Here is a 13,227-nt window from a genome sequence, read left to right on the forward strand (position 1 = left end):
CGGTTCTATACCGAGTTGCGTCACGCTTCTTTTTTGATAAAGGCTTCGACGCACGTGGCTATCTGTGTTTCAGTGTCTAGGGTCACAACCACGGGAATATATCCCGCAAAGGCGTGGCATGCTATTATATAGAGTCACACATAAATGTTCTCTGATTGTATTCCGAATGAGTCGGTGCGCTTAGTCAAAAGGAGAGGCATGGACGTCAAGCCCACAGAGGCATAGTCTGTTCTTACTCAGAGTCATGTTTGTGCGTTTATTACGGAAACCTAATAGAATCGGGCGACTGTCCTTGTTACAATTGTTTTTGTTGTAAGATTTTACCTCAAATGCACGAAGGCGACTTTATATGTTTAGTAGCGTCATTGTCCTTTATGCATGAAGAAGACTTTATGTGCGTCAGAGTTTCAGGTCACACGCACGGTTGTCAAGCCCACAAACGCATGACATGTAATTATCCAGAGTCACCTTCGTGTCTCTTTGTGTTCCAAATGCATCCGTTGACTATATTACCAGGAAAGGCACGGTCGTGATGCCAAGGGAGGAATACTTGTGTTTAACGCAGAGCCACGTTCGTGCATTGATTGCGGAAAACCAAGGTTTCGACGAGCGTCTCCACCTACTCGGGTGTGAACGCCATGTTGCGCTGCCACAAAAACCCAAGGGTATGACGGACGTCCCCTCCGGTGATGCCGGTCTGGCTCGTCGCCCAAGGCCAGGCTCCGGCTATTTAAGGCGGACGAACGGAGTCTCAAAACCCTAGCCACACACTCTTCCCCCCTCTGCCCGCCGCCAGGCCATCCATTCCTCTTGTTGATATCTATCCTCACACTCTCCTCCATGGCTGGTTAGGAGGAGACTACTGCGGAACCCAGTGTCCAGACACTGCAGGAGATCTCGGTCGGCGAGGGTTCCTCATCTGTAAGTTCACTCTTCTTTGGCTTCATTCGTTTTTCCTTTCCTTCGGCTACTTGATTTGGTTGTGAAACATGAATAAGCTAGATGGAGTCTCGAAACCCTAGTCATCTTGCTGTTCTCTATCCTGACACTATCATCCACTGCTGTGCAGAAGGAGACTTCTCCAGAGTGATGTGTCCAGTCGCAGCACGAGATCTCGGCCGGCGAGGGTTCCTCATCTGTAAGTTTGCTCTGCTTCGGCTTTAATGGTTTTTCCTTTCCTTCGGCTACTTGATTTAGTAGTGAAACGTGAATAAGCCAGACGGAGTCTCGAAACCCTAGTCATCTTGTTGTTCTCTATACTGACACTCTCAGCCACTGCTGTGCAGAAGGAGACTTCTCCAGAGGGCCGTGTCCAGTCGCAGCACGAGATCTCGGCCGGCGAGGGTTCCTCATCTGTAAGTTTGCTCTGCTTTGGCTTCAATGGTTTTTCCTTTCCTTCGGCTACTTGATTTAGTAGTGAAACATGAATAAGCCAGACGGAGTCTCGAAACCCTAGTCATCTTGTTGTTCTCTATACTGACACTCTCAGCCACTACTGTTCAGAAGGAGACTACTCCAGAGCACCGTGTCCAGTCGCAGCAGGAGATCTCAGCCGGCGAGGTTTCCTCATCTGTAAGTTCGATCTGCTTCGGCTTCATTCGTTTGTTCTTTCTGTCGGCTACTTGATTTAGTTGTGAAACATGGATCATTGTGGTGAGCTTCATCCTAATGTTGATGAGGGTGCATCAACCTGACACCTTCTCCTTTGACCAGCTGAATAACCTGTTCAATGCTGTGGAAGACTTTATCAAGACATCCGCGAAGTTGGACGACGAGAACAGAGCCACCATTGCACGTCTTATGAATGAGAAGGCGCAGCTCAAACTTCAGCGCGATAAGCTGAAGCTGGAATCATACATTATGAAGAAACAGATCGAGGAACTTCGTGCCGAGCAACCAAAAAAGAAGTCTCGCCGCACTAAGTAGACAACAACGACCCTGAACCTCGTATCTGAAGCTATTAAGCAGTGCACTAAAAGTTTCTTATTTTGTCTTGTGTTACCTCGTGTGGTCAATAACTTTGATAACAAATGTGTTTTGCTTTCCTGGGTCACGTTCATTCCAAGTTTATGGGTTCAGATGAACATTAACGTAATGGCCAAGTCTAGAGATGTTGTTTTTAAAAGCACGGACATGAAATGTCTGCAGTGATAAGGGTTGTAGTCACTGGCGTCAAATCCACAAAGGCATCATGTGGTATTATATAGAGTCATGTTCACCTGTGTCTGTTCTCCGGAAGATTCCGTCGAATCGTTTAGATGGAGAGGCACGAACAAGACGCCCATGGAGGCATACTTTAGTATTAGGCACAGTCACATTCGAGCGTTTACTGCACAAACCGGACACGAGATACACACTTAGGTTAGGTATTCACCATGCACATACAAAAAACACAAGAGCTTAACAGAGGCATCATTTGGTATTAAAAGCACGGGCTAGCACACTCAGAAAAAAACACAGGAGCTTAACAGAGGGGGAGGAGAAGATCTCAGAAAAAAATGAGGATGAGGCAAAGTGCAAGGAAATAATTCCACATGTCACCACTGGTGCGCGTTTTTTAAAAGCACGGGCTAGCACTCTCTACAGCCACGGCTATGTACGTTTGTGACTCTCTATGTTTCAGTCATTAGGTTCACAGGCACAGGCGTCAAATCCACAAAGGCATCGTTTGGTATTATATAGAGTCATGTTTGGTTGTGTTTGTGTTCCGACTGATTCAGCCGACTCATTCAGACGGAGAGGCACGAACGAGAAGCCCATGGAGGCATACTTTAGTATTAGCAGGGTCAAAATCCTGCGTTTATTAAGCATGGTTGATTGTATTACATAGAGTCATGCTGGCATGTGAGACTCGACCAGGCGGAGATGCACGGACGTTTACTCTGTGAGGCACGGAATTGCCTATACGAGAGACACTGTTTTTTAAAGCGTGTCTCCTTGTATTTAAAAGCAAGGACGTGAAGACCATACAGACACGATTCAGTACCGAGTTGCGTCACGCTTATTTCTTGATAAAGGCGTCGATGTTCGAGGCTATCTCTGTTTCAGTGTCAAAGGTCACAAGCAAGCACGGGCATACACCCCTCAAAGGCATGGAGTGCTATTATATAGAGTCACACTCAAAGGTTTTCTGATTGCATTCCTAATAAGTCGGTGGACTCAGTCACAAGCAGAGGCACGGGTGTCCAGTCCATGGACGCATGGTTTTTTCTTACCCAGAGTCACGTTAGTGCCGCCGCTATTCGAGTGTGAATGCCACGTGCCGCCTCTATGGAGACCCAAGGGTCCGACGGATGTCTCCTCCGCTGACGATGGTCTGGCTCGTCGCCCGAGGCCAGGCTCCGGCTATTTAAGGCGGACCAAGGGGGTCTCCAAACCCTAGCCACACCCTCTTTCTTGGAATGTCCAGATCCACGCCACATAAAGCAGCGCTCACAGACCGCGCGATCCCAGCAATGGAGACGGAGATGGAGGTTCACTCTGGTGCCCCGAGCACCAAGAGGGCGAGGCTCGCACCACAGACGATGCCTTCTTCTAATGGTTTGGCGGTAGCAGCTGGAAGCGGCAAGGGTCCGCCTACTGGATCCGAGAATCAAGCAGAGTAGTCTTGTCCGGACCGCATCAGCGACCTACCGGACGGTGTCCTCGGTGAGATCATCTCCCGTCTGTCCACTAAGGAAGGCGTTCGTACTCAAATCATCGCATGTCGTTGGCACCCAGATTGGCGCGCCGCTCCTCTGAATTTGGACTACCATGAGATCCCTGTCCCACATCTTTTTAACCCTCTAGATCAAGTACATTTCGAGTTGGTCACCGCGTACTCCGCAACACCGGAGGAACTCCTCTGCCTAACATACACTGGAACGTTTTTTAGAGGAGAACATGTCGGTGAAGATAATTCGTATGATGATTCATACCTTCCAAAGACCATCCTCTCCATCCGTCAGAGCGTAGTTCACGGCCTCTGCATTCCGACGTCCTACCTCCACTGCAGGCACTCCAAAGTCGACGCCTGGCTTCGATCCCCAAGACTGGACAATCTCCAGGTGCTCGAGTTTTACTACCTGTTCCCACCATGCTTGAGAGAACAGTACATAGGGCCATTCTCATGCCCTTTGCTCATGCCATCACCACCAGCATTTAACCCTCAGATTTCCTCCTCTCTCCAAACCATCGCCTTTGCTCTTTGCAAGTTACCACACAATTATGTATGGGCGCTTAAACTACCACTGCTCATGAGACTCTCACTAGTAGATGTTGATGTATCAGAAGTCTCATTACAAAGCATCATCAGCTCTACTTCTCCTACACTTGAGTCTCTGCTGCTTGTTTGGCATGTCAAGCACCATTGCATCAGAATAAAATCACCTACCCTTATGAGCATTGTTATACAAGAAGCCTCGTCACTTCAACGGTTGCTTTGTGATGGTGATTGCAAGAAGTTGCAGATAGTTATCACCTCTGCACCTAAACTGCAGGTCATGGGCAAATTATCTAATATTTTCTCTGAATCCGGCATAAAAAATGACCGTATAATTATTCAGGTACTGACTTTCAACAATACTTTCACCTCCATTCATTGGTACAAACAAGTTCCATGCAATTCAACCTTTACTCTACTAATATTATATTTTATTCCACTTGAAGTGTTTGCCGACGGTCAGCACATCCACAGCGGTTCATTCTGTCAAGACGTTGTCTATCAGCATGGATTATGACCTGCATGCAGTCTTTTCCTTGGTGCAACACTTCCGAAGCTTGGAGAACTTGTATATCGAGGTGATGCTTCTCACACAAATTGTAAACACATACCATGCATGGTGTAGAACTCCAATCAACAACAAGAACAACAACAACAACAAAAAACGTCACTTACATTTGTATGTAATGGACAAAGCTCTATATAGTAATGGACAAGTATCAGGACAAAACTAAATAAAAGCTTTTATCACAACAAAGGTTATAGAATTATTCATTCACTTGCTCTCCCAGCAGAATCACTCTTTATGGTGCTTAACCATTTCAAATCTTCATGTTTATTCAGGAAATATCCTCTAATGAAGAAAGTCTTGCGAACGACTGTTCTTGCAAGCACCATCATGACGTTCGTTTGAAGTCACTGACGCTGGAGAGCTATGTTCAATGCGAGAAAAGCATTTGATTTGTGACATTCTTTATTCTCAACGCAGCACAGCTACAGACTATGAGGATAAAGTTTCTTCGTCAGGAAGACTTGACGGAAGAATTCTAGAAACAACAAGACGTGCTTCAGACGGACAAAAAGGCTTCTAAACATGCTTGCCTTACGTTGTCGCCAAGTTGCAAACACGGGAACTTGGATCTAAGGCACGCGTGCGTTGAGCACCTGGATTTAAAGGATCCATTCACTTGTAAGTGTTGAAAATAGTCTTGGAGTGACATGTTGCCTCCACTTTCCGGTTTGGAATTTACGTAGGTGTGGTGAAACAATGCCCGAACCTTTTTCCTCAATATGTAACCTTGCCAACGGTGAACCCGACATTTCGGTCTATGGCTAAATGTTCTTTTGCTCATGCCATACATTTCATTAGCTGAACGGGCTTAAAGTCTCTTGCAGCCACGGCTATGTAAGTTTGTGTCTGTCTGTGTTTTAGTGATAAGGGTCACGGGCACGAGCATCAAATCAGCAAAGGCATCGTGTGGTAGTATATAGAGTCATGTTCGCTTGTGTCTGTTTCCCAAATGATTCCGTCGACTCGTTTAGACGGAGAGGCACGGACGAGAAACCCATAGAGGCAAACTTTGGTATTAGGCAGAGTCACGTTCATGCGTTTATTGCGCAAGACGCACATTTCCTTTGCTAAACGGACTTCAACTCTCTGCGGACATGGCTATGTACGTTTGTGACCTTCTGTGTTTCAGTGATAAGGATCACATGCACGGGTGTCAAGTCCACAGAGGCATCGTGTGGTATTATATAGAGTCATGTTCGCTTGTGCTTGTGTTTGTGTTCCAAATGATTCAGTGAACCATGGTCTATCAGCAAACACACAGACGATCATGCATGTCACATGGGCACGACCATGGCAAGCGCACGGTTTTCCACGTACCACACAACGGCCGTGAAGTGATACGACGCGCACTGTTCTACATGCCGCATAGGATTCTTACACAGCAAACGCCGTGAATCTACTGCCAGGCACTATATCCTTTTGTGAAACAGAAACGCAAACACGTTCGCGTGAGTTTCAGTGTTTTAGTCATTAGGATCACAACCACGGGCGTCAAATCCACAAAGGCATCGTGTGGTATTATATAGAGTCATGTTCGCCTGTGTCTGTTTCCCGCATGATTCCTTCGACTCGTTTAGACGTAGAGGCACAGACGGGAAGCCCATGGGGGCATACTTCAGTATTAGGCAGAGTCACATTCGAGGGTTTACTGCAGAAACATAACAAAATTGGATTCAGATGTGAACCCTCACTGTTTACTTTGTGAGGCAATGAATGACCGATCCGAGAGACACTGTCCTTAAAAGCAAACCACAGTTCTGTACCAAAGATCCACTATCAAACGAATGGAAGTCAAGCAACGAGGGCCACCCTTTTAGTAGTAGAAAAAGCACTTTATCAGCTGGCATTGCTTCTTAGCTACACGCACAGTAGGGTGGGTGTGGAAGGCACGTTATTCAAGCACACAACGGACATCACGATGTCACGACAAGGTCAAAAGCATGGTTGTGAGTCTGCGGTGTCACAGCTAGAATCCTCAAGACGCATTTGGGTGTGTCCTGTTAAGTAGAAACTCGGTTGTGCGGTCACCAGAGGCACTACGTAACGCCCCGGAACAGGTTTGGTTGACCGCTGGGGCGGCTATCTATGCTTTGAGCTCTTTTCATCTCTCCTGTGTCGCAGCAGAGACGCATGATTGTATTCTTACACCATCCAGCTTCATAACGAAACGGCTGCAAAACTTTACCCGCAAACCTGCCCTTATAATATTTTCTCAGCTGAGTAATAAACAAGCAAAATCTCTTCTGCTAAAATTTGCTTTGTTTCTACAACTTCACCAAATAAACTTACAAGTCGTTTTCTGTAACCACAGAACAAGGAGTAGAAACAGTGCAGCGGCTCAAATGCAGCTCCATCAGTGCAAGGCTCAACTGCAGCTCCTTAGTGTGTATGACAAGTACATACGAGAAGCACTGCTCTACATGCAACACAGGCACGGATGTGCATCCATTCTGTGCATGACGGGTACATACGAGAGGCACTGTCATACATACAACACAGGTATGGTTACACGTACAGCGAGCATTTCTCCACTGAAAAATTAAAACTACTTTATATATTTTAACGTTCGTGCCACAGAATTACATAGTCCTTTGGCCCGTACAAAGCCGAAAAACCACAAACTTCCTTCATGACTGCATGCAACACAAAAACAGACAAGCCTACAAATGGTGCAAAGACTACAACGGTTCTCTGATAAAGTTTACATAGAACCCAAGCTCCTCTTCAGACAAGCCTACACAGGATGCAAAGAGAATGCAACAAAAAATAACTCCATACACCTGGACAAGTAACACAAGGCCTGATTTTAGCATCCACACCTGAACGGAACCGTCAAATCCAGGTATTCAATACTCCTCGTTCTTAAATGCGGACGCGCATGGCTACAACTTGATGGTAATCTAATATGTGCACGTTTAGAAGCCCTTCTATGCCACTCCAGAACCTTTTGTTGCTTTTCGTAAAATACTCCCGTGAACTCTGTGGGAGGGGAGGAAAACTTAATGGTCATGGTCTCCAGATCCTTTGCACTAAGAACAAAGAACATCGCAAAATCAGCGTAACTCCCGGAGCGAACATAATCTTCCAGTGATACTGTCTTCAGACAGATGTTGTGATGTTTGAGAAATTGCCGGTACTTACGACGCCATTTGTTTTTTTCACCATTAGAAATCGAAAATGCCTAAAATATAAATGATAGGTTGAAAATACTTAGCGTCTATAAAAAGAGTTACAGGCCATGAAAAAACCAAATGAAACAATTAGTTCTACCACCTCCGTAACAAGAAGTTAGACATAGACTTGTCTATGTATGGATGTATCCAACAATAAATCATGTGTAGATACGGGTGCATCAATTTCAGTCAAAATTAAGAAAAGCATTTTGGAAAAGAATGAGTACTACAGTATGCACATTTCTGAAGATCATCACCTCGACAAACAAGTTCTCCACTTTTGGAAAGCACTGCAGCAATTCAACGACAATGTCCACCTTATAATCCATGTAGATAAGCAAGGTCTTGACAGACTGATGCATTCTTGTTAGACTGACTGCCCTCAAACCCTTGATGAAAAGTAACATAAGGTGGATCACAAAACAAAGTAGAATAAAGGTTGGATGAAATAAAACTTGTTTCCTCACAAACAAAGTGAAGCTGGAAGTATCGTAAAAACTCAAAACCTCAATACACGTGGGATGACATGGATACGGTTCAGACGTAGAGACACCGGTTAACTCCAAGTCCTGAATCTGCATGAAGAATAGAACATAGACCATGAAATTAATAGAACAAACGTCGGAACAAGTGCAACTCTGTTCCAGTATGAAGGAAAGGCAGTACCTCAAGACGCGTCGAGGGGGGCACAAATAAGAATTCGCCCAACACCTGCAGTTTAGGTGTAGAGACAACAGTTATCGAACAGCCTTCGACCAGACAATCAACAATCAACCGTCGAACCGAAGGGGCATCCTCAATAATGAGTTTTCTGAATGGATAATGAATGTCAATGCTTACAAGGTTAGACGAGTTTATTGTGATGTGACGACCTCCTCTGTTGCAAACAAACAGGAGAGACTCAAGTCTAGGGTAACTAGAGTGGATTATACTTTGCAGCGAGGCGTATGATATATCAACTTCCACAAGCGAGAGTCTTTTCACCAGTGGTAGCTTAAGCGTCCCAACGCAATTGTCCGGTATTTGGCAAAGAGCAAGGCAAGAGTGTGGAGAGAGGAAGAAAACCGAAACACGGACTCCAGTGCCAAGGGCGTAGATGAAGTGCATAGGTCCAGTAATGTTACCTCTCGCGTCAGAAACCTTGGGCAGAGGTAGTAGAACTCAAGAACCTGGATATTATTCAGCTCCGAGGATTGGAGCCAGGCATCAATGGTGGAAGCTCTGCACTGCAGGTAGCACGCCGGGATACAGAGGCGGCTAACAGAGCCAGCATGGCCGGACAGAATGGATTCCAGAAGACTGACAGCATCAGAGACAGTATTTCGACCGGAATAGCATTTGCGAACGCACTCCTTGGTGAAGGCGGACAGATGAGATATGGTCTCGATTTGAACTTTTTCTCGATCGTTAAAAAGACCAGAGACAGAGATCTCGCGGTAGTCGAGATTCAGAGGAGCGATGGACCACAAAGGACGCCAGCGACGTGCAAGGATTCGAGTACGTATGCCATCCTTGATGGGAAGACAAGAGATGATCTCACCTAGGATTTCGTCGGCGAGATCGTTGATGCGGTCTGCACGACATCCCTCTTCTTCCTCCTCGGATCGAGATGGAGCACGGTCGCTGCTTCCATCCCCTCCGACGACCAGAATACCACCAGAAGGCGGCGTTGCCGGAGGCACCACTCTCAACCTCTTGGTCCTACGAGCAGCGCTTTCCATCTCCACATCCGTTCCACGGGTGGCGCCGCCCACGACCAGTGCTCACTGAGGTGGATCTGGAGAAATGGATTATAGCCTGTCAATCCATGAAACGACTTAAATACCCGCGATGGGGAGCGGAGGGGTCCAGATTAATTACCAATTTTTTTCTTTTGACGTGAGGGTCGGGGTTAATTACTACTCGTAACGAATAAAAGGTAGGTGGCTGCTTTAAACATTAAATAGAGCCACAGCTTACAAGGTACAAGATGCACGGTTGAAGACGCAGACCAGCCACTGGCGTGCCCGTCCGTGTTTTAATTATTTACGGCACACATTCAATAGAAGAATTTGTTTGACGCCGCAAGCACGGTCCTACAGTCATCATCCCTCTGCGAGTAGCAAAATTTTCCACGGGCACATTGACAAATCAAGACACTACAAGATTCAAGGTTGTGCCTCTGCTTTTAGGTGATTCTGCTGAAACACTCACGGACAAAACCAATGAAGCGTGGCAGAGGCACGGATTGTCACGTACCAGACACACGGTCCTCCCTTCGGCATTATAACGCACTGTCCTACATGCCACACAGGCATGTAGAATAGCTCGGGTCTACGTTCGTGTCTCTTTGTGTTCTAAAATGATTCCTTTGACTCTATCACCAGAGGAGACACGGTATGTCGGACCAGAGAGGCATGATTGCGTTTTACACGGGGTCACAATTGTCACAGGCATGGACATGAAGCGCTCAAAGGCATGGTCGGTGGTATTACATAGAGTCACGCTAACCTTTGTCTTACGCACAACCACGGGCGTTTACTCTGTGAGGCACGGAATGGCCTATATGAGAGACGTTGTTTTTTAAAAGCTTACTTCCTTGTATTTAAAAGCACGGACGTACATTCCATAGTATGTTATTCGGGTGTGGACGTACAGTCCATAGTATGTTATTCCTTTGACTCTATCACCAGAGGAGGCACGGTATGTCGGACCAGAGAGGCATGATTGCATTTTACGCGGGGTCACAATTGTCACAGGCACGGGCATGCAGCGCTCAAAGGCATGGTCGGTGGTATTACATAGAGTCACGCTAACCTTTGTTTTATGCACAACCACGGGCATTTACTCTGTGAGGCACAGAATGGCCTATATGAGAGACTTTGTTTTTTAAAATCTTATTCCCTTGTATTTAAGAGCACGGATGTACAGTCCGTAGTATGTTATTCGGGTGTGGACGTACAGTCCATACTATGTTATTCCTTTGACTCTATCACCAGAGGAGGCACTGTATGTCGGACCAGAGAGGCATGATTGCGTTTTACGCGGGGTCACAATTGTGACACGCACGGGCATGAAGCGCTCAAAGGCATGGTCGGTGGTATTACATAGAGTCACGCTAACATTTATCTTACGCACAGCCACGAGCGTTTACTCAATGAGGCACGGAATGGCCTATATGAGAGACGTTGTTTTTTAAAAGCTTATTTCCTTGTATTTAAAAGCACGAACATATAGTCTGTAGTACTCCACGTGACACCGCTCCAGAAACCCAAGGGTCCGACGGGCGTCTCCTCCGGTGACACCGCTCTCGCTTGAAGCCCGAGGCCAGGCTCCGGCTATTTAAGAAGGTCTCGAGACCCTAGCCACACCCTCTTCCACCCTCTGCCCGCCACCAGGCCATCCATTCCTCTTGCTGCTCTCCATCCTGACCCTCTCCGCCATGGCTGCGCAGGAGGACACTACTGCAGAACCCCGTGTCCAGACACTGGAGGGGATCAAGCCTGGCGAGGATTCCTCGGGTGTAAGTTCACTCTGCTTCCGCTTATTTCCTTTTTTCTTTCCTTCGGCTACTTGATTTAGTTGTGAAACGTGAATAAGCCAGACGGAATCTCGAAACCCTAGCCACATCCCCTTCATCCTTTTATTCGCCTCCAGGACATCCGCTCCTCTTGCTGTTCTCTTCCCTGACACTCTCCGCCATGGCTGTGCAGAAGGAGACTACTCCAGAGAACCGTGACCAGACGCAGGAGGGGATCTCGGCTGGCGAGACTTCCTCATCTGTAAGTTCACTCTGCTTCCGTTTGATTCGTTCTTTCTTTCATTCGGCTACCCGGATTAGTTATGAAACGTGAATCATTGTGGTGAACTTCATCCTAACTTGATGATAGTGCGTCCTGCCATCAATCTGACACCTTCTATTTTGTGCAGGTGAAGAACAAGTGGGAGGCTATGGAAGCTCACCTCTTAAAGATCCTGGAGCTATGCACGAGGTTGTACCATCTTTGGGATGAGAAGACGAAGGCGAAGCTCAAACCTGACTATGACAAGTTGAAGCTGGACACATACGTTATGATAAAAGAGATCAAGGAATTCGCGACCAGCGACCCTGATAGCTATATCTGAAGCAATTAAGCAGTGTACTAAAAGTTTCTTATTTTGTCTTGTGTTACCTCCTAGTCAGTTAACAAACGTGATTTGGTTTCCTGGGTCATGTTCCTTCCATGTTTATGGGTATAGATGTGAACATTAACGTAATGGCCGATTCGAGCGATGTTTTTAAATGCATGGGCGTCAAGTCTATGCAACCAAGGTTCTTTGTACCAACTAGAGTCATGTCTTGTGCACAAGTGAAGGTGTGGACATTCCTGTCTTAATTTGTTTTAGTGTTTCGGGTCACTGGCACGGTCATGAAGCGCTCAAAGGCATGGTCGGTGGTATTACATAGAGTCACGCTAGCATGTGACTCTATCAGACGGAGATGCACATGCGTTTAGCCCATGGAGATGAACCTTTGTCTTACACATAGTCACGGACGTTTACTCTGTGAGGCACGGAATGGCCTTTGTGAGGGACGTTGTTTTTAAAATCTTATTTCATTGTATTTAAAAGCACGGACGTGAACTCCCTATGCATACATTTCCGTATTGAGTTGCATCACACTTCTTTCTTGATGTGTTACATATATTATGCAACATAAAATATGTGGACGTTTCATTGTTTCACAATGAAGCACGGCCACGCTTTTAATCAAAGCACAAACACGTCTCGATTTGCAGAAAATAGCAGTGTCGTGGTTCTACAGGACGCTATGTTCTAGGCTGTGCAGCATGTTTCCACCCAAACATTCACCACACGGTCACGAACATACACAGAGGAAGTGTTGTGCAGTGATAACAGACGCACCCTTACAGGTACAAGAGTCACGAGGAGGCATATTGATTAACATCATCAGAATTGAATCACATTATACATGCGCATGCATATAGAGAGATGCACAAAAAGTGGACTACAAGAGGCACGAGGAGGCCTATTGATTAACATCATCAGAAATGAATCACATTATACAAGCCTGTCTTTGTGTAGCATGTTTCCACCCAAACGTTCACCACACGGTCACGAACATACACAGAGGAAGTGCCGTGCAGTGATAACAGACGCACCCTTACAGGTACAAGAGGCACGAGGAAGCATATTGATTAACATTATCAAAAATGAATCACATTATACGTGTGCACGCATATAGAGAGATGCACAAAAAGTGGACTACAAGAGGCATGAGGAGGCATATTGATTAACATCAT

The sequence above is a fragment of the Triticum aestivum genome, chromosome 4B, assembly GCF_018294505.1.
Source record: "Triticum aestivum cultivar Chinese Spring chromosome 4B, IWGSC CS RefSeq v2.1, whole genome shotgun sequence".
NCBI classification, from domain to species: domain Eukaryota; kingdom Viridiplantae; phylum Streptophyta; class Magnoliopsida; order Poales; family Poaceae; genus Triticum; species Triticum aestivum.